The sequence below is a fragment of the Pyrgilauda ruficollis genome, unplaced genomic scaffold, assembly GCF_017590135.1.
Source record: "Pyrgilauda ruficollis isolate IOZ18807 unplaced genomic scaffold, ASM1759013v1 scaffold77, whole genome shotgun sequence".
Classification (NCBI taxonomy): Eukaryota; Metazoa; Chordata; class Aves; order Passeriformes; family Passeridae; genus Pyrgilauda; species Pyrgilauda ruficollis.
In genome coordinates, this window is record NW_024529599.1 from 114,421 (window position 1) to 135,681 (window position 21,261).

Sequence of the window (21,261 nt, forward strand, 5' to 3'; positions counted from 1 at the left end):
ATGACTCAATCAGGGGCATGGGAACCCTTCCAGCACGGAGGAATTCCCGCTTGGTGCCGGCTGAGCACCATCTACCTGGCCAGGCAGGGAATAGCAGCTGCTGTGTGTCCAGGACAGACGGACAGGGCTGGGACAGTGGGAACATGCAGGAACCTGGGGAAGAGCAGGCACAGAGGGGCTCCCGTGGGCAGGGGGGACCTGGTGGCTGTCACATCTTCAGCTCCCCTGGGGTTACTGCTCTGGTATGGAAAGCTTCTCCAAACCCTGCTTTGCTGGATGGAGCCTGGAGATTTAGGGAATTTTATTCAGAATGTTGTAGGTTGGATAAAAAAAAATATATCTGAGCTGTGTCTGGGAGTCTGCAGGTGCAGGAGGATGAGGTGGAGGCTGTGGGCAGAGCACGAGGAGGAGTATGGTCTGAGCTCACTCAGTCACTTCCTCCAGCAGCCACTGAGAATCCCAAAATTGCTCATAATGAAGGCAAAGCTGCAGCCGTGCTGGGAGCTGAGTCCCTTTGGGAGGTGTGCTCCAGCTCCGGGAGCAGCAGCAGTGTGTGGGTGCATTTTGGGGCGGGTGCAGCGTGAGTGGATCGTTCTGCTGTGCTCCAGGCACCCTCCTCCTCCTCCTCCTCCTCGGCTTTCCACCCTGACCCCTTCCCTTCCTGGCCGTTCCACATGGGATGCTGGCAGCCCTGGCTGCTCTGTGAGAGCAGGGATCCCGAGGGGTGAGTCCCATCCTCAGAGGAGCTCTGGGCCTGGGGAGGTCAGGCTTTGATGGCCACCTTTCCCCATGGCACAGAACCCCCCGAAGGCACAGCCCCTGGGGCTCGGGATTTTGGCACGCCCTGTTTGTTTTGCCAGGTTTTTCCATAGGTTCATTTCCTGGGAATGCTTTGGAAGACCTGGGTGTTGGTGTTTGGGAGGCAGTGGGGCTGCTCTGGCTCCTCTGGTTGGTGTTTAGGAGGCAGTGGGGCTGCCCTGGTTCCTCTGGTTGGTGTTTGGGAGGCAGTGGGGCTGCTCTGGCTCCTCTGGTTGGTGTTCGGGAGGCAGTGGGGCTGCTCTGACTCCTCTGGTTGGTGTTTAGGAGGCAGTGGGACTGCGCTGGATTCATGGGGTGATGGGGCTCAGCTTGGGGGTCACTCAGTGCTGGCCAGGCTGAGATGAGGGGCTGGGGAGCTGGTGGGGAGCACAGCACCCAGTGGCACCTATTGCTGTGGGGCAGCATGTGCTGTTCCCTCCTGGGCTGCTCGTGGGGTCCCTGGGATTTACAGTCTGGAGCATCCCACTGCCACTTTCTCCAGTCCTTGTAGGAAATGGAGACAGGGCTGGGAGGACCCTTGGTGTCCACAAGGGCTGCCCTGTGTAAGATCTGCAGGAAGTATGACCTGCTGTAACCCTGTTAGGTAAAGGTGGGGATTGGGTGTAACAGAGCCAAACAGGTGCCAATGAACCCCAAAAACATGCACCAAGCATGCATGGCAGCTCTGAAATGTTTCTTTCACACCTGAAGCTAAGCTCTGATTTCTTGGAGGTAGCTGCCCCGGCAACTCCTGTGATGGTTCCTGATATTCCTTTGAGAGCTGCTGCAGCAGCTTCTAATTCAGGTCTGTCCACTTCCCCAGCAAATGTTTCTGTCACGTGTGTGTGGACACTGCCCGTGGTCTGAGTGCTGGTCCCAGTCCATGCAGTGCCTGTAGGGTGGATGGTGGTGGAGACCTGGGTGCTGAGTGCTTCATTCCCCACGTGGTGTGATTGTGGTGCAGGTCTGCCCCAAAACATCTCTCAAATATTGATGCTTACATCCATCCATCATCTATCTATCTATCTATCTATCTATCTATCTATCTTTCTATCTATCCATCTAGCTAGCTATCATCTATCTGTCCATCCATCCATCCATCCATCCATCCATCCATCCATCATTATCTATTTCTCTGTTTTCTGCAATCTCTTGAGGAGTATTACAGCCTAACAGGAATTAGGTGCCTAAACACCTTCTAAGATGTATTTCTTGGCTCTCCTTGTGCCTCTGAACCCAGCACTGCCCCCTCACCCTGTTGCTGGAAGGGCATCAAACCCCAAGACGTGCTCTGTCACGGGGTGTGGGAGGATGGGAGCAGCTGGGGTGAGGCAGGAAGAGGCAGGATGCCCCTCTTAGAAATGCTAACACAGCTTCTTTCTCCTTGTGGTGGAGCCCTTTGCAGGCAGACATCGTGTGACAGCTCAGCACAGGTGATTTGCTGTAGACACCTTCTGTGTTCAGCGGGATGAGGTGTTTGTCCAAAGAGCAGGTCAGGACGCCACAGCTGCGGCTCTGCCACCCCACCTCTCCTATTGCTCTCTCCAACAATTAGGCAGCTTGAATCCATCCAGGCCCTCATTTAAACAACTCCTTGAGCTACAGGATGTCCTGTGAGATTACTGAGTGCTTGAATGAGGGGCTTTCTTAGCTTGGCAGAGGCTGAGCAGACCCCAGAGAGCTCCCGTGCTGGGGGAAGAGGCTGTTGCCAAGTCGTAGGAGGAATTCCCACGTTCCTGTTCCTTCCTGCTGGCTGCCAAACGCTTGTCCTGTCCACAAAAGCTGATGTATTTGGTAGGATTTAACCTTTGCTCACAGAAGTGAATAATGGAGATCTTTTACTTTTGGTTTCTGGGTGTAAATTCACAACTCAGCGCTGGTTTTTGCATGCACAGCACGGACCCATGGTGGGAAAAAACGGAGGAAGAACAGAGAGATGCTTCACTTGGTGAAGTCCTCTGTAGCCATAGCTGGGAGCCTGCAGAGACTTGCCCCTCCCTCCTGCCCTGGTGAGCCCCCAAACCAGGCTTTAGGTGCCAGCCAAACCTCACCAATTCAGCAGAAGCACAAAGGCAGCCCTGTGGAAAGCAGAATTTGGGATTTCTCACGCCCAGGTCCTGCCTGGACAGACAGACGGGCTCCCACATTTTCCCTGCTGGCAGCAAGCATGTCCATGGAGTTTCAGGGAGTAGAAATGCTCTGTTTTGTTGCTTCTTTTCAGAAGACACAGCTAGCACTGTTTTCTCTGCTCTGGACCCTCTTTTTTTTCTCAGGTTTGTGTCCTGTGGGACAGCCCTGGTGACACTGGTGCTGTCATGCCATCACCAGCACCCAGAGCTACTGAAATGGGCTGTGACCACAGCTGGGCACCTCTGTGTGCGGCTGACCTGGTCTGGGGGAGGTGACAATGACCCAAAGCTCAGCTCCCAAATCTGGGCAAAGAAGAAAAGTGAAAACCAGCAGGTCCAGGCACAGCCTGAACTCATTTTTGGAGGACACCAGTCATGTCCCACAGGTGGGATCAGCAGGAGGGAGCCCTGCACAGAGAAGAGAGGTCTCTGAAATCCCATGGTGAGGGTTTGGGGCATCCCACAGAGGGTATTCTGTGTGATGAAGGTATTCCAGCAGATCCCTCCTTACTTGGGCCCCTGTGTTTGCTGGTTGGGTCCCTTGGTGGAGCTTCAGAGGGATTTTGCTAATTGGCACAGCCAGGTGCTCCCCATCCTGGAGAAGTGTTGGCTTGTGTCACACTGGACAGGGACAGGCCATGAGGCAAAGCCCCACATCACCCTGCACCCAGCAGTGAGCCAGAGTCCACCCTGGTCGAGGTCAGCTGTCCATCAGGGCAGTGTGTGGCCTCCAAAAAGCTGGAATGAATCTCCAGTGCTGCTCCAGGATTTGGTTCTAATTAAAGGGACACCCATGTAGGTGACCCCAGGGCACTCCTCCCCATAGGGGTGGGGAGAAGCTGCTGATGGATTTGCTTAGGAGTGGGCTTGCAGTGGGAAGCAGCGTGGAGAGCTCCAACCTTACCAGGATTTGCTGCTCCTGAGCCAGCAATTCCTTCCTGGAGCTAAAGTTCTGTGAGATAAGCAGAAGCAGGGGTAAAACTGAAGTGTTTTTTGCTGTGAGCATGTGGAAATCAGACCCACAGATGGATGGGAATTGGAGTAATTGCCCCCAAAATGACAAGGTGCTGATTATACGCACAGCCCGTGGCATTGCAGCTGGCCCAGGGGTTATGACCAGTGCCATAACCCCACAGAATTCTCTTTTCTTGCCTATCTGTGTAAATCTCTGCTCTCCCATCAGTGCCTGCCCTCAGCACTCCCTGAAAATTGCCCAAAAATTCCATCTTGGTGCAATTTAGGATACGCTCCAGCCTGCCCCGAGCACATCTGGTATCTGTGTGTTGGGTGATATTAATCACAGCGTGAACACAGCCAAGTGTTAAACAGCAGAGCCTTCCCACCTCCCCCCTGCAAACCAGGCTTGTTTCCATGCTCCAGCAATAAAATGAACCCAGCATTCCCGGGCAGGCAGTGATCTGGCAGGAACAACTGCTGTGTGGGATGGAGGGATGAGGAACACTCTGAAACGGGCCAAGAAACCATGTGCTCCTAGGACTTTTTGAAATCCCTGCGGTGTTTGAAGCTATTTTCTAGTCCTCCTCATTTTTTGGATCCGTGGCTGTTCCTGCTGCATCTGCAACTGCTCCCTGTGCCCTGGAATTTTGTTGTTTTGGGTGTAAATGCTGCTCCCTGTTTCCAGGAAGGTAAACAGCTCTCCCTTGCCCTGCTTTGCTGTGCAGATATCAAAGTGCTTCACCAAGCAAGGGTAGATGTTGTTTCAGTTTTGCAGATGGGGGACAGGAGTTGCAGAGGCTGCTGAAAAATCCATGGGAATCTGCTCACTTGGAGGGTGCCTGTGGTTTTGCTTCAGGACACTCAGTGGCTTCCTTTAGTGTTGGGCAATGAGCAGGCAGGACTGGCACAAGGGATATTTTTGCTCCTCTTTTTCTGGGGTGACCACACAGCAGACAGTGGGCAAAACCCCAGCAGACCACGCTGGTTGTGTTGCCCCCAAAGGAGAGCTTGGCCCAGATTTGTCCCCAAGTTCCCCAGTTTGTGGCCGATTTAAAAAAAAAAAAAAAAAAAAAAAAAAAGACAGAAAGAAAAAAACTCAGAAAAAAAAAATCAAAACTGTGTTTTCAGCACAGTTGGCGCCTCAACCACTGAGGTTGCTGTGCTTTCAAGGGAGGCAGCCCCAGCACTGGTGCCTGGGAGGAATGGGGGGGCGAGAACTCTTGTGTTCCCCAAGTTCCCCAGGTTTGGGCCCGTTTAAAAAAAAAAAAAAAAAGAAAGAAAAAAACTCAGAAAAAAAAATCAAAACTGTGTTTTCAGCACAGTTGGCGCCTCAACCACTGAGGTTGCTGTGCTTTCAAGGGAGGCAGCCCCAGCACTGGTGCCTGGGAGGAATGGGGGGGCGAGAACTCTTGTGTGGTGCCTTTGATGTTGGAGGCTTTTACCCGCGTTACCCGGGGAGAAACTCGAGTGCTTTTCATGTCTGCTGGTGAGGGAGGCAGAGAGCCAGGAGGGATCTGCTTTGTGAGACCTTCTCCAAGGGAATTGAGGGAAACTTTTCAGAAGTTGGGGGGAGGCTCTCTGGGGCAGCAGCTGAAATAGGTGCTGAAGCATCCTTGGCTCTCGTGGGCACCCGGCAGCGTGCTTCATCCTCATCATCATCTTCGGCTGAGTAAGTCTCTGCTTGAGCTCAGCCCAGCTTCAGGGAGTAAAAATCTGTGGCAAGGGCTGTGCTGGGGTCTCCACAGCTGTGCCAGTAGGGATCTCTAGGGTGGGGAAGCTAAATGTGGCCGTGCAATGGGTGAGTGGGGGTTTGAAGGGTAAAATCAGAGCAGTGGTTTAGCAGGGGGGAAATCCCAGGGGTGTGATGCAGGCATTGTCACAGGGGAATGATTTGTCACGGCCTGTGCTGAGGCAGGTGGCTCTGCCACTGCTCAGGCTCCCTGTGGGATGGGATGGGATGGGATGGGATGGGATGTGCTGGGCTGAGCCTCTGCACCACCTGAGCAGGCAGAGAGTGGCACAGGGGAGTCACAAAGGTGGCATCAGGTCCTGGGGGTGACACGGGGTGGCAGCAACCCTGATGTGATCCAGGAGGTGGGGGCTCCCTGGGGTGCCAGCTGGCAGCAGAATGGGACCCTGGTGCAGATGGGCCATCCTCAGCCAGCTCCTGCAGCCCTGGCTGCTGGCAGTGCCAGGGAAAGGGAGGGTGCTGCCTGTGCTGGGGTCCCTGCTAAGGTTGGGGACCCTGCCCCAGCTGGAGGGGCCAGATGTGGTTTGCATCTGTGCAGGTAATACAAAATAAGTTCCTAGAAGATAAGTTTCTACAGCCTTTGCTTGAGCGGTCCCAAACTCTGAATCTGGGATCTTAAAGCCCTCAATGCTTTTTTTCAGGGTAAATAATGTTGGTTCATAGATTCCCAAGTGTTCTCATGGGGTTGTGGGGGGACCTGGACCCCCAAGAATAGGCTGAAGTCAGCAGCACTCTCTGCTCTCAGCTTCAGGAGGGTGTCAGACATGAGAGCTGTATCCTGCAGAGCTGAAAACCTCAAACCCCTTTGGAGCCCGTGACCTTTAAGCTGCAGTGAGTGTCACAGAGCAGAGCCTCTGCCTTTTCCAGGTGGGAAGGGGCTGCCACAGCCTCCCCAGCCTGGCAGATGTGAGGCTGCGAGGGCTCTGCGGGCTGCTGGAGCTGCTCTCACGTTTCTTTTGGCAAATGCATTGCTGTGACATCGGGGGAGCGTGTCTGGTGATGTAAGGGAGGCCTGGCAGCCCAGGGCAGCCTCGCTCCTTGGTTTCTGCTCTGGAAGTTGGCTGTGAACTGATGTGGAAAAGAAACTTCCTGGTGTTTGATGGCCCCTTGTCCTGATGCAAACTCACCTGCTGAGCATCCCTGTGTGCTCTGGTGGGTGTAGGGCTCCTGTGCCCAGCCCTTTTCTGTGGCTCTCAGTGCCTGTGTGGGAAGTGCTCCCCAAACCCAGCCTCCTGCTCCCCTCTTCTCTTGCCCACCCTGCCCCTGAGCTGCAGCCAGTGCCAGGTGACACATCCCCTCTGCACTGTGGGGTGCACTGGCATCACCCAGAGCCCTGGGGACACCCCAGCCCCCACAAAAAGGACAGGGGTGTGGAGCTGTCACACCCTGACACACACTGAGGGTGAGAGTGCCACAAGGTTGGAGACGCCAAAGGCATGATGACACTCCAGGGATGTGGATGCCGTGGGGATGGATGGGGACAGCACAGTGGGGATGTCATTGGAATGTGGACACCACAGCGTTGGGGACAGGGCACAGGGATTCGGGGAGGGGGGACAAAGAGGCTCGGTGGTCCCGGGGCTGGCAGCGAGGTCACACTGCGCTCCGGTCCCGCTGCGTCCCCGCAGTTTGTTCTGTGCTGTCACAGCTCTGGAGCTCTGCAAACCAGCCCAGCTCCAAGCCTCATTTTTTTTCCTTTTTCTTTTTTTTTTTTTTTTACAATTTGAACGGCCCCTCTGCAGCCTTGACGGCTGTTTGCCCAGTGGCTGTGACACGGATGTTTAGGTGACGTGGTGGCACCACCTGGACTTGGCAAGCACAGGGGTTTTCCCTCTTGCCTTAGTCTGGTAGAGGATGGGGTGCTGGGCATGGCAGCCCAGGCTGTGTCAGTGTGAACCCCCAGGAATTGCTCTTTCCCTCTGTATCCCAATTTCTCCCTTCTGTATCCCAGTGTCTCCCTGTCAAACAGCCCTTGGAAGCAGCCGGGGCTGCAGGAAAGGCTTCACGCCAGAGGATTTCAGGCTAGGCTTTTTATATCCATCCCAGTGTGACCACACTTCATTTAGGGAAGGAGCATCCGGGATGGATCTGGGCTGACGTATTCAGGGCTGAGACTATCTCGCTCTGCCAGAGCAGATCTGGGCCAGGGGAGCAGCTGGGATGCAATGGGGCCGGTGCTGCTGCCCTGTGCTGTGACTCCCTGCACACACCGAGCTCTGCATCTCGGATTTCTTGGCGATTTCATCGGTGTTGTGTCAGCCCTTCTGTAAATAGCAGGTCATTCCATCTCTCCCCTAAACCCTGCTTTGGAACCACGGGTATCCAGCCATCCACGAGCTGAGCAGCCTTGTGCTCTGCACAGCACCCTGGGCTTGCTTGCTGCTGCTTCCCGGGGTCAGCTTACAGGAACACACGGAGCAGAGGAGTAGAGGAACAGCCTCCCATAGCACCAGGCAAGTTTTGGGTTAAAGTTGCTGAATTTTATTGAATTCCTGCTGCTGTGGATGGTGGGTGCGGCAAAGGGAGCAGGCTGGTGGTGCAGCTCTGGGGTGGGAGGGGATTTTGTGCTGCTGTTGGACATGTGCTGGCTGAGAGTTTCCTGGTGCTAATTAATGACTGTTGGTTGATGGACTAAATTCTCCTGAGAGATAGGTTAACCAGGCAATGGGGCATTTGTGTGCGCACGCAACACTGGGCTGAGCTTTGGTTTGGAGACAAGGTAAAAATGCAAAAAAGCAAGAATTGTGATTATGTGTGAACCTTTAAGCACTGCTGCCTTGTCCAGGTGTTATTCCAGACTGCAGGATACAGCATCCAGCAGGAGTATATCTGTCCAGGAGTACATCTGTCCAGGGTGTGTTCCCTGCTGTAAGGGCATCCTGGGTGCAGATAAGGACATGTCACGACAGATAAAATAAGTTTGGAGCACATGGAGGGCTGCGCTAGCCCTGGGAGCTCTGACCTCTCCCATGCTGTTGTAGTTGCCATCCATGATTTCCCATGTTGAGATCAAAATGCCTGTGGGGCTCATGGGTAGCTCCGTGGTGGGGTTTGAATGTGTTTGACCCCAGAGCCCCTCAGCACATACCCTCTCCCCGGGATGTGCTGGCTGTAGCTCGAGGTATGCACATGTGGCAGGGTCTGATGGCTTGGTGGCCAATAACCCGGCAGCAGCGGTTCCTGGACGCCTCTCCATGGGGAATCCAGACTTCCCTTCTCTGAGCACGGTGGAATTTTTATAGCCTGTGGTTTTAAATGCTGTGATTTCCTTATGGCCCCGACGCCACATGCAGCCCTGTCAGAGCTGTGCTGGGGCTGGGTGAAACACGGGCTGGAGCTGCTGCTCCTTGGGTAACGTGTCTGAGCTTTGCTCCAGTACAGAGGAGAGGGAAGGCTGGCTCTCCTGGGCTTGAGCCTACTGGGTGCTGTTGTCTTATGGCTGAATTCAACTGGACTTTATTTCATTTATCCTAAAAATTTGTCAGGCTTTGGGGAGTAGAGTACAGTAAAAGCGACCTTGTTTGTTAAAGATAATCACCAAAATGGGAGTGAAAGTGTTAATCTTGCAAGTACAGCTTATTGGCGTCCTGGAAGTGTCTGTCCAAAAATCAGGAGGGGAGTGGGCATGTAGCATTTCAGGGTAATGGGGTGAGGGGCCAGGCTGGCAAACCCCACTTACCACAGGGACTCGGCTGTGACTCGGGCAGGGACGTGGCACTGTGGGATGTGTGCCCAGCTGGCAGCTGGAAGGCAAAGGCAGAGAGGGTTTGTGCACATCTAGAGGGTGTGAGCACTGTCTGCCTGCCAGCTTGTTCCCTGGGGTTCCTGTCCTCATGGGCATGAGGCAGAGTTCTGCCATTAATGCTCTGAAAACCTCTGCTGGCTCATCCTTATCATCCCCAAAATGCCAGGCAGTGCTGGGAGCTCACAGGTTCCTCACTGTGATCTCTAGCAGCTGGTGGGAAATCAGCAGTGGTGCTTTCTCCATCCCCTGATCAATCCCCTGAAAACTACTGCCCAGGTCTGGCTGCTCTAGGGATGCTTTGGGGCCATCAGATTTTCCAGGCTGAGACATCCATGTCCCTGTGTTCCTGCTGCAGGGATGCTGCCTGGGTCCAGCTGCCTCCACCCAGCTCTCCCTTCTCAGAAACTTGTGGAAAAGTGATTTCCTTTCCTATTTTCTGGCCCCTTCTCAAACTCAGACTGGGTTAACTCTTGCTGTAGATGCAAAACTTGCTGGAGGGCCCTGCTCAGGCGGGGCTGTAAAAGCCACATTTTCTTTGGGAATCGGATTAAGGCCCCTTTTTCTTCCTGCAGTGTGGGTGACATGAAGTCTCTCTTTGTCCTGGATGGTATTTCTGGCCCAGCTGCAGTGGGTTAACCCTTTGTCATCCCGCACAGTCCTGGTGATGAATGGCCCTTTGCTAAGCAACAGGGACCTTTTCCTGGGGTGGAAGCACTGTGGGGACACTGTGGGCTGTGTCCTCCCCCTGCCCAGTGGGGGATGAAGTGCAAAGCCTTGGTGCCTGGCTAGGGGACGTGTCTGTGGGACAGGGACCTTCCCTAACACTGCTTCCCGCTGCCTTTGCCATTTTTAGTCTCTCTTTACCCCCAAGATAAATGGATGGGACTTTGCAGCCCAGTCCTGCAGGGGCAGCAGAGCTGTCTCCATGCTGGGGCAGCCCCAGGCTGCCTGGATGGCACAGAGGGACATGGGTGGGAGAAGGAGGGGGCCAAAGTGACAGTGAGAGCAGAGGCCAGGCCAGCTGGCAGAGCACAAGAGCTGCCTGTGTGCTCCTTGGGGGGCAGTGACCATGTCAGTGGTGCTCCCTGGGCACCAGTGCCCAGCCTGGTGTGGCACTGGGCTGGAGCAGGAGCATCATTTTTCCAGGAGAGCTGGAAGGCTGGATAACCAGCCAGGAGCAGGGTGATGGCAGGCAGAGAGCATCCATAGGTATCCCAGGAGCCCTTGGCTGTTGTGCCCAGGATCCAAGGAGGTGTCTTGGTTTGGTACTCGGTGCTGGGCTCTGTGGCCAAGCAGAAACAAAGGTGATTTCATGGCCATGCCCTGCAGGCTGGTGGCTGTGGGCATCTCACACACCGGACTTGGGTCCATGTTACTTTTTTTTCCCCACTGTGCTGCATTGTTGCATCACCTTGGATCCATCCGCTGCTGCTGTGAGCCTGGCTTGGTTTGTTTGTTTATTCAAAAGCCAAATGGTAGCAGGAAATGTCCCTTTCTGGTGGCCTGGAAAAGCTGCCAGGGGCACACAGTGCTGCTCCCTGCAGCCTGGTTCTGTGCTGTTATCAGGGAGCCTCCTGATAAGAGCAGGGCAGGGATTTCCCCAGGGGGGGTCCTGGACCATGTCAGAGTGGCATCAGGAGCTTCCCAGCAGTGGGGGGAGTGCAGCCCACAGAATTCTCCCTGTGTCCCTCTCTCTGATGAGTTTTAGGACGTGATCACCCCAAGGTTGGTGGAGGGGTGCCACCATCTCCCAGAGCTGAGCCAGCAGCAGATGGGCACCGAGCAGGACTGGCTCACAGCGTTGGGAACTGCAGGGAGGCAACACATTTCCCTCCCACCCGTGCTCCTCCTCCCCCCCATCCTCCTGACCTTTTCCCATCAAAACACAAAGCACTATTCTTTGGAGCAAGGCACCTCCATGCGAGGAGACAGCTGGCGCTGCAGCAGCTTGCTGGGGATGGGTTGTTATTAATTAAGCTGCAGGAGACAGCCCGGCAGCTTGAATGGAGTTTTCCTTCTTTTCAGGCTTAGGATGCCCTAAATTCTTTACCTCCAGACCGTTTATAGGTTTAAAAAGGGGCAGCAGACAAAGGATGGAGAAGGGCCCATTATGTGCAGCTTGTAGGGACGTGTATCCCTGCACGTGGCCTGCAGGGACTGTTAGGGCACCCCAGCAACTTCTTTGCAGCTTGGTTTGTGCCAGGGGGTTGCTGTGACCCCCAGGGATGTCACTGCCTGGGCATCTCCCCATCTAGAGAGGAGATGCCACTTTGGGGTGAAAAGTGGCATCTTTTCACCCCAAAGCGGTGAAAAACATCTTTTTTAAAGATGTTTTTAAACTACTTGAACAAGTTTGGGGTGACTCGGCAGTCGAATTTTTCACTCCCTGCTGTTTTCCTTTGCAAAGGTGATTTATTTTCACCAAACTCATCCTCTGCCCCTGCTGCTGGGTCTGCTTTGCCCATGCTGCTGGTGGTGAGAGGAGCAGAGGTGGTGGTGGGGCTCTCTGAGGTGCTCCTTGGTGTGTGAGCTCTGTGTAGGCTCCATCTGCTCCCCTCTCTCCACAGGGCAGGATACAGGGGTCTGGTGGAGTGGGATGCAGGGAATGCTGGTGGGGTGAAGTGCAGAGTTTTCTTTACCCCTTTTGGGGATAATTTGTTCTTTTGTGATAATCTGTGGGGGTGTCTGAGGGAGCAGATCATGTCCTTGAGGAGGAGGAGGAGTGAGGATTGCTCCTAGCAGCCAAGTGTGTTTCCTTGGGCATGGCTGGGCTGTGCCATCTGCAGAGCTGGCCCAGGGATTTGAGCAGCAGCGTTTTGGTGCCAAGGCAGACCTGTCCCTGCTGAGCAAAACCTGTGCTCAGAGCTGAGGCCGTGGCAGTGCCTGGCAGTGTGCTTTGCGTCTGTCCAAACCAGCATGGCAGTGCCCCAACCAGTGCCCCCTGTGAGGCAAAAGGAATTTGGGGGGAATGGGGTTCTTTCTTGCTTTTTCCAAATGTTTGTGACTGTGGAGTGCTTTCCTAGCAAAGCCTGCTCCCTTTTGGAAAATGCTGGATTGCTCAAGCACGGTCAGGAGCCTCCTGCCTGCAGATCCTCTGCAGCAGGAATGTGCCAGAGGAAGGGAGGCTGCTGCAGGGACACTGCTGGGATGTGACACCAGGAACCCAGGCACAGCCTCTCCAGGGAGAGGGTGACTCACGCCAAGGACACGGTGCCAGCTGCGCGTGATGGCTGGTGACAGCGTGTGAAACAATTCCTTCCTTCCTTCCTGGACAGTGGGAGAGGCCTGGAGATGTCCAGCTGGAGGAGACTCTGGGTTCTGGTGTGGTGGAAGCTGGGGCACTCCTGGCTGTAGTGTGGGTTCAGCAGAACAGCCACGGTGCAGTGATGCTGGAGGGTCTGGGTGCTGCTCCTGGGCAAGGATGGAGGGGTGGCTGCTCCCTGTGCTGCCTCAGGATTCCCTGAGCTCTGGAGGGCTCTGGGATGCTCCTGGCAGTGCCTGCACTCATTGTTATTGCTGCTTCACTGCTCTCTCTCTCTATGGGGAGATTTAAGCCACCAAAGAGATGCTTTCATGAAAGAACTGGTGGGATACCTGCAGAGGTGTGTCTGATATGGGCTGCTCAGAGGAGATACCAGGTAGCTTAAAAGAAAAAAAAAAAAAACTGCATCATCCATGGACTTGGGAGTTCACTACAGCCAGAGGGGGGGAAATGTCATTGATCTGTGGGTCTCAGAGATGTTCTAGGAGTTACCCTGCACTTGCTGAAGGGACCACGGTGGCTGCCTGCCAGAGCCCTCCCTGGGTGGTAACACTTGCAGACCTGCACTCAGGCTCTTAGAAAAGCTTTGGGGTCATTTTTAGCTGTTCCTGGCACTGGGGGATCTTTTCTGTTCCTTCTAGAGATGATGGTGTCTCTTTCAGTGCTAAAAAGAATTAATTTTTGGTCCTGTGATCTGCAAGCTTGTGTCCTTTTCTCGGTCATGCTACTTTCCACTGAGTTTGCTGGTGCTCTACCAAGGTCTCTGGATGTGCTTTTCATTCTGCTATTGATCTGAGATTATAAATATAGAATTTCCATCTGTCTGTCAAAGTCACTGGGGACTGGCAGGTAGTCAGCATTGCAGCAATATTTAAAGAATAAAAATTATTTCCTAAGCCCTAACAGTGCACTTTTAACTGGGGCTTGCTGAGGTGCAGTAAAATTGGAAATGTCCCTTCAGCATTCCTGCGAGAGAACACATCCTACTCGTGCTGCCTGTGCCCAAGGGATTTGATGTTTTCTTGGGAGCTGGGCAGCTTGGGATGAAGGAAGTTTGTTGGCAGGTCTGCTCACAGGCTGGGCAGTGCTGGTGAAGCTGCCTTCATTTGCAGATCTTGGTTATTCCTCACAGCTGGGGATTTGTGGTTGGAGCTGGCTGAGGGCAGAGCATTGCCTGGCACAGGGGAGGGCTGCTGGGGGACAGCCCCACTGCTGGGCAGTTTTCTGCTGCAAAGGACTGTGGTTGGGATTGTCCCCAAAACTCAGGGACTGTTGAAATCCTCATTGGGTGTACCCCTGAGTGTTCTCCAGTGAGCCCTACCAGCCCTGCATGGTGTGGCTGTGGCATGGGGACATGGTTGTGACATGCTTTCATCCCCATCAGGGATGTGCCATAAACAGGACAGATTGAGTTGTGTAAGCCAGACAGGAATGTTCCTCAACATTTCAGATTAGTTGCAAGACTAAAAGCTGGATCTGTAGTTAGTTCAAATCCCTTGATACAACTTAAAACAGCAATAGGCCTTGTTAGAATTGCTCCTAACTCTGATTATGAGGTTTTTCTAAGAGAAGAACAATGAGTTTGTGATTTTAAAACCCTTAATTAGGGGATTTGGATCCAGTTCTTGGCTCTGCTGTAAGATTTCTGTGTGACCCTGGGCGAGTCACTTAATCCCTCTCCAGCTGATCTGCACTGGGAGCTGCTTCCTTCCTCTGCCTGTCAGTCCTGCCTGTGCTCAGAGCCAGGAATGAGCAGTGGGAGAGGCACAGGGCCCTGTTCTCCTCACAGGAATGGAGATGCTCCTGTAAGAACAAATCCCAGAAACTCTGGGATTTGTTCTTACAGGAGTTTGTTTGTCACTCTGTGCGTGCCTCCTGTGTGCAAACACCCCAAAGTCCCCAGGAGCTGTCCTGGGGGACCAGCAGTGCTCCCAAAGCCCTGCTGCGCTTGCTGTGAGGCCAAGGATGACAATTTGTGGTCCTTCTGAGCTGCTGGCTCACCACCTGTTGCTCCTGGGGAGGAGGAGATATGAGCTGAAACAAAATATTTTCTGTTAATTAATCTGCGAAACAACTTGTACACAGTGTTGAGTTCCCATGTGCCCTAATTTTTGTCCTGAGGGTGGTGAGGTCCCAGCAGGGGGTGTGCAGAGAAGCTGTGGCTGCCACATCCTTGGAAGTGTCCAAGGCTGGGTTGGATCTGGTCTAGGGGAAGGCGACCCTGCATGTTTGGAATTAGATGCTCTTTGAGGTCCCTTTCAACCAAGCCAGTCTGTGTTTCTGTGAAATGTCTTTGCAGAGCTTTAGTGACCATGGGGAGAACTCTTCTATGGTTATTTTTGTTCCCTTGCAGGCAAGACTAAAGTATGGCCATGATTTCAGTCTGAAACAATTAAAAATTAACTCAGAGGAGCAAGGAGTTGGTTCACGTGGCTGAGCACGCTGTGTTCACCCCTTTGTGGTCTCAGTTTGGGCACGTGAACCCTGTGCTGATGCTTAACTCCTGCACAGCCACAAATGTGGTCAACTTCATGGCAGGGACAGGAAGCCATCGCACCTGAGATCCTCCCTTTACTCTTTGTGCAAGCACAGCACCTAAGTGAGCTCAGCACAGCCTTTTCCTGCCTTTCTCCAGCTAAAACAAGGCTGGAGTGACTTGCAAACAGACCCAGCTGCTACTGGGGCAAGCCTGGTTTGGCATCTAGCATTGGATTTTCCTGGAGATTAGAGAGATTAAAACACTAATGCCTATTGATAGGGGTTAGAGCTTTAATAAGTCATAAAAAGTGGTGTAATCTGGCAGAAATCTGCACGCAGCTGCAGCATAAGCAGATTGAGGCTGGGTTTCCTGCCTGGGTGCTGGGTGAAGGTTTCTCAGAAATTTCCATTTGTGGTACTTGCTGAAGTGGGGGAGATGTGGGTCTTGCCCCACCTCAGCACCCATCATTTGCAGAGCAGCCTGTGCCAGCCTTGCTGGGCATCACAGGAGGAGTGCTACCAGCCCAGCGTGGTGGGGAGGGCTGCTGCCAGCCTGGTGTGGGGTGGCTGTGCTGGCTGGAGGAAAATCTGCCACTGCTGGTGGTCCGGAAGCAGAGAGAGATGATGACAACCACGCTAAAGCCACAGGCAGGATCAGAGCAGAGGTGGCTGTGGTGCCACTGGCACAGGTGGCAGGGCTTGCATCAAGTGTAGGAGTGCGGCAGAGGCTGGTGATGCTGGTAACAGGTCCAAAAGGGAAAGTACTAGTCCTGGGCTTGCAGGGGCTGTTCGTGGGAAAGGGAGTCCTCTGGGTGTTGAAGATGCAGATGTGCACATCTGTCTTAACTCTTTCATCACCTGCAGGCCTTTCTCTGGGAATGCAAATCTGGGAACTGCAGGGAGAAAGTCTTCAGGTCATAGGGTAGGTCAAAGTAACTGTCAAAGACCCAGGAGCCCAAAAGAGGGAGGTTGGCTTCGCCTTGGCTGTGACAGGAGAGAGTCCCAACAGCACTGCTGGACATCACGGAGGGGACATCACCCCACACCAGGGCGTGCAGCCCAGCTTCCCTCCTGTGGCTGGCTCTTCCCTCTGCTGCTGGGAGAGGGCTGGGACATTCTGGGATCAAGGTATAAGGCAGGAAGGAGTTGTGGCGGCAGCTAATTTCTTCATTCAGCTTCACTGACATAATTTTAGAGAGCAGCCATGCCCGTGGGGGTGGGTTGACATCTTGTCCTGCCAGATGTGAGATGCAGCTGCAGAGCGAAGTGAGCCCACGCTCCCAGCACTCACACCCACCCGCGACTGCCCTGGGGCTCTGCTGGAGAATTTCGGGATGCTGGGGAGCAAAAGGCTTGCCTGGGCTCAGTGACGGGGATGTGGGTGAGACTCTGGCCCTGGAGCAGTGGGTGAACTGGGCTGCTCTTGGAACGGCGCTGCCCCGCTTGTCCCAGCCTCTCTCTCTGCCGTGGAAGTTTCCCCGCACCTCCTGCGTGCGGCCGGGGTGGGACGAGCCCCCAAACTCTTGTAGCTCTCACCCTTTGCGGGCCCCCCTGGGCCGGGCCGGGCCCGGAGCGGCGGGGGGATGGAAACCGCCCGGGGGCGAAGCAACTTCCTGGGAAGAGGCTCCATCCCCCCGGGCCGGGCTGCAGGGGGAGGAGGCAGGGTGATGGGGGAGGAGGAGGAGGAGGAGGAAGGGCGATGGGGGAGGAGGCGGAGGACAGCGCGGGAGGAAGCGGGAGCCACCGGCTGCCGGAGCCGCCGCCGCCGCGGGTGAGTCTCCGCTGCCCGGGGGCGGGGGCTCCGTGGGGCAGCGCAGGGGGGATTATGGTGGTGGGGAAACGCTTTTATTTGGGGAGGGGGGGAGGTGAATTATCCTGGGGAAGGGCTTGAGAGAGAGGGGGGTGAGTGCCGCGGTTCTCACGGAGGGCAGTGTGGGGGTTCCCGGCCGGGGCAGGGCATGCCCCGGGCGGGGGCACCGGGAGCTGCGGGGGGCTCGGGCCTCGGCCCCCTCAGCCGCCGCCGTGCCCCACAGGAGAGGCCGCAGCCCGGCACCGCCTGGCCGCGCTGCCGGCATTGTCCGGGAGCCGTGGAGATCAATAGATCAAGCCCTGCCCTGCCTGGGGGGCACCTCCTGGTCCCCTGCCCTGCCCCTGTGGGGTCCCCCTTGTCCCCTGCCCTGCTCCGGCTGCTGCCCGCGCTGAAGGGCTCGCGGGGCGTCTGGGGCGCAGCTGCGTTTGGTAAAGAAAGAAAACAACAGAAACAAACAAAGAAATTAAATAAAAATCCGTACCACCCTGCCCGTCAAAGAACAAAACCGAGCGAGGGGGAAAAATATTTAAAAAGGGAATAAAAAAAAAGCTGAGCTGCAACCCCGAGATGTGAATCCCTCTGGCTTGCTCCTTTTTTGCCGTGGCTGCAGTCAGTGCCTCGTGGGACGGGGACAGTGCAGCTCGGGGGCTCTGGGCACACTCAGCCGTGCCCGGTGCCCATTCCTGGGGCTTGGCCCGACTCATTCCTTCTGCAGCGCTGTCTGGACAAGCTGAGTTTGGGGATCGCTGCCTGGCTCTTTGTTTACACAGCACACAGCTCTGCAGAGCGGTGGTGGTAGGAGTGAAGGGTGCTGTCCCTTGGCTGGGGGCCGGGGAGGGTCCCCATGTCCCTCCTGTACCATTGTCCAGGCTGGGTGGACAGGGGTGGGAGTGGATCCCATCCTCAGAGCCCCCATGGAATCAGTTTTGTGGGCGTCTTTGGACCCTCCTGGGCACAGGCACTCTGAGCCTGTTTGTGGGGAGCAAGGGCTGTGCTGGCCACTGGTGTGGGCTACATGGAGCCTGTTGATGGAGCAGCTTCTGCTGAGATCTGTGTGCAGGAAGGTTCCTCTCCATGAGGTGGTCCCAGTGAGGGAGGGCTGCTCTGGGGTCAGCCTTGCTCCAGCTCCAGTTCCAGAAACTCCTTACAGAGGGTGATCAGTGGGGCCACATGGCCAGAGATCTCTGCATGCCCAAGCTGAGACTTGGGGTTGTTCATGATAATCTCCTCCTTTTTAAACATGGAGGAAAACAGCCTTACAACTCTTTGCAGGTTTTTTAAGTGGTTTAGAGCTGCTGTCTCATGTGGTTGGAGGAATGAGAATGTCAGACTGTGGGTTGTGCTGCCAGGGCTACACGTGTCTGACCAGGCAGGGTGGTGGTCAGCCTGGTGGGCAGCCTCACACCACGTCCGGGAGCCACGGGCAGCGCTTCGAGGTTGTGGAGCTGGCACCACGGTTCGACCCCTGGGATGGGCTCCTGCATCCCAGCCCAGAAACGCTGGTGAGCAGAGCCTGCAGCAGCTGGGGGGTTTAAGATGGGAAGAGAAGCAGTGATGGGGAGCCCTGAAGCATCCATCCCTTGTAAATAAAAGAGCCAGGAGGGTTGAGCTGCAGAGGGCAGGGGACTGCTGGGCTTCCGGAGCCGGAGGGGAAGCACACAGTGAGTGAGGACGGAAGCGCACATGGCTGGCGGGCACAGCTCGACCCACATGTGATGTGTGCTCATGACTTGGGGCTCAGGGCTGGTTGCCTGTGGAAGCCCTCACACCACAGCAGGAACCATTGCCTCTTCTTTAAAACTTTTTTAAACTCTGAAATGGGTTTATTCCCCACGTGAGTAAAAGGCTGGTGTCAGACAGCTGTCGCCCTGTGTGATAGCTCTTGGGTGGGTTTGCTCTAATGAAGAGGAGTTAAGCACACTCTGCTGTTTCTGGGTCGTGTTTATTGGCACCCAGGTGGAAATGCAAGCTGAGAAAGAAACATTACTGGTTGGTAGGAGGGCCTGGGCTGGTGGCCAGCCTGAAACTGTAGCCCAATGCTCAGGGATGCAAGGGACAGACTCAGCTTGGGTCTGGCAATGCCAGCCGGGTGCTGGTGATTGCAGCTGAATAATAAGAATTATTATTAATTAGGTACAGTTTGGTGCTGCAGGGGTCTGTGGCACTGGCTCTTTGTGCCAGGCTGAGCCACCTCAGCTTTGGAGTGAGCTGTGCCTCACATTCCCTGGCACCCACACACCAACAGGGACCTGCCACCTTCAGCACCAGGGGATCCCATGGCAGCTGAAAAAGCCAGCAGTGCCTGGGCCATGCTGGGATTACATCCAGTCCTGGCTTTGCTGAGACTCCTCCGTCCCCTCGGAAGGGAGAGCTGTGTCTTTGCCACCTCCTCCGCAGGCTGGATCCGTTTCCACAGCCTGTGGTCACTGGCTCAGTGTGCCAAGGGGAGAGGCCCTGGAGGCCGCGCGTGCCGCAGTCCCCTCCGCCAGCTGTTCTTAACCAGGAGCTGGAGAATCTCTCTTTGGAGCTACAGATGTGTCTCAATGACACCCTACTGGCACGATTCTCCAAGAGAGCTGCTCCCAAAACTTGAAAGGTTAAGGTGGTTCACACTTCTCCTGTGGATACTCAGCTTGGTGGGCTGTGCTTTCACAACCTGATAAACCACTGTTCACTGCTCTGAACCTGCTCTCTGTGTTTGCTTGAATGCATCCCCCAAATCTGGAAGTCCATGGTATTTCCAGCATCTGTTGCATGGAGGGAAGGGAAGTTATCCACTCAGATATCAGAATGTCCTGCTCTTCTGGGTGCTTGTAGCTCTGCAGAACAGGTTGCAGCATCATTGAAAGGTGGCCAGTGCTTGGTGTTCCCAGCATCCGAAGAGTGTTTCCTGGATTTACTCCCCAAACATTGCCATTTTGCCATTGATTGCGTGTGCATCCCTAGAGTGTGAGGTGGTTTGGATCTGTTGATAGGTGGCCATGGCAGGGGTGCAGCCTCCTGGCCTCTCTCTGGTTCCTCTGTGCAGCCACTGAGCACCAGGTCTGTGACCAACCCTGCTCCAGGACCAGCTGCTCTCCCAGGCCACCAGCACAGCATGGAGCTGCTGGGTCTAGCCAGGACCTGGGATGGGTGAGACATTCCCAGTTCAGCCTCTGCGAGGGTGCTTTAACCCTTGTGTGTCTGCAGTGCAGCCCAGTCTCCTGCAGATCCCTGTCCCAGACCCTCAGGGAGGATTACCAGCCCCTGGCTTTGGGGTTTTGGGGGAGCCCACTGCTGTCCTTGCATGCCCTGCCCGCAGTGCCCCGGGCTGTGGCAGCCTCGTGGCACCAGCACAGCAGCTCCAGCAGCCTCTGGCCAAGCCCATCCCACAGCACACAGTGTCCAGCTGGCTGAAGGAGCGGGAGGGTCCCTGGGGGGCTCCCAGGGGCTTCCCTCCCCACGGGGTGGCTTTCATCTGCTGCTTCACAGATGTTGGCTTTGGCTCGTGTCTGACATGCATCAATTACAGAGCAACAGCCCCGAGCCTTTGGCAAAATCAACTTTGGAGCAGCTGTCCTGAGTCAGCCGTGCCCAAGCTGGAGCTCTGGCTCTGTCCCTGCTTGGTGCAGCGCTGCCCTGGCCATCTCCACATCTCCTGTGCCCACGTGGACAGGTTTCCCTGGCAGGGAAGGTCTAAATATGGCACAAGCACTTGTTCCCATGTGCTTGATGTTTGTCCAGGAACACTTTAGTGGGAGAGAGCTGCAGGCTCTAAGCTCTCTGCCCCATCAGTGAAGTGATGGCCCCTTGTGTGAGGGACAAGTTGGGTTAAGGTGACAGTGGTGAATCATGTGAGGTCTGGTCCTGCTCTTGCCAGGGACTTGGTGACAGTCAGGGATTTCAGACAGTAATGGGATGTCTGTTAACCCATCCTTCCTTGCAGTGCTCCAGAAGGGTCACTTTGGTGACACTGGCTCTGACAGCACCACAGGTTTGACATCATCCCCTCAGAGCACAGCAAGTCACACAAATCCAGGATGTGCCCATGATGCATCCCAGGCATCCACTGCTCTGCTGCAATTTATTTCTAAGACCTTTATTTTTTAGACAAGTGACTCCTGGGCATGTTCCAGCACAGCATCCCTGTGTGCCATCGAGTGGTCCTGTGCTTTGGCTGCACCCTCCTTCTGCTGGCACAAGCCCCTTGGAGCCGAGTGTGATACTAGAGTTTTTGCTAAGAAAAGACCATCTCAGTGATGGGAAGCTGAAGAAAAAAAAATTGTACGTTTGAGTTGTGGCATTTCCCTTGGGAGTTTGCTGGTGCTGCTGGGGCATTGGTGACTTTGCATC

General features: G+C 55.0%; 1 protein-coding gene across 4 annotated transcripts in view; it reads left to right on the forward strand.

The window, feature by feature from the left end:
• Positions 1-21,261, forward strand: part of SEPTIN9 (septin 9) — a 102,458-nt gene that overhangs the window by 58,865 nt on the left and 22,332 nt on the right. Inside the window, exon 1 of one of the 4 annotated variants that reach the window (XM_041486569.1) lies at positions 16,827-16,890. The exons of the other annotated variants lie outside the window; for them this stretch is intronic. The gene's annotated coding sequence lies outside the window, so the exon portion shown is untranslated. Of the gene's footprint in view, positions 1-16,826; positions 16,891-21,261 lie in introns of those variants that run through there. 4 annotated transcript variants of the gene reach the window in all.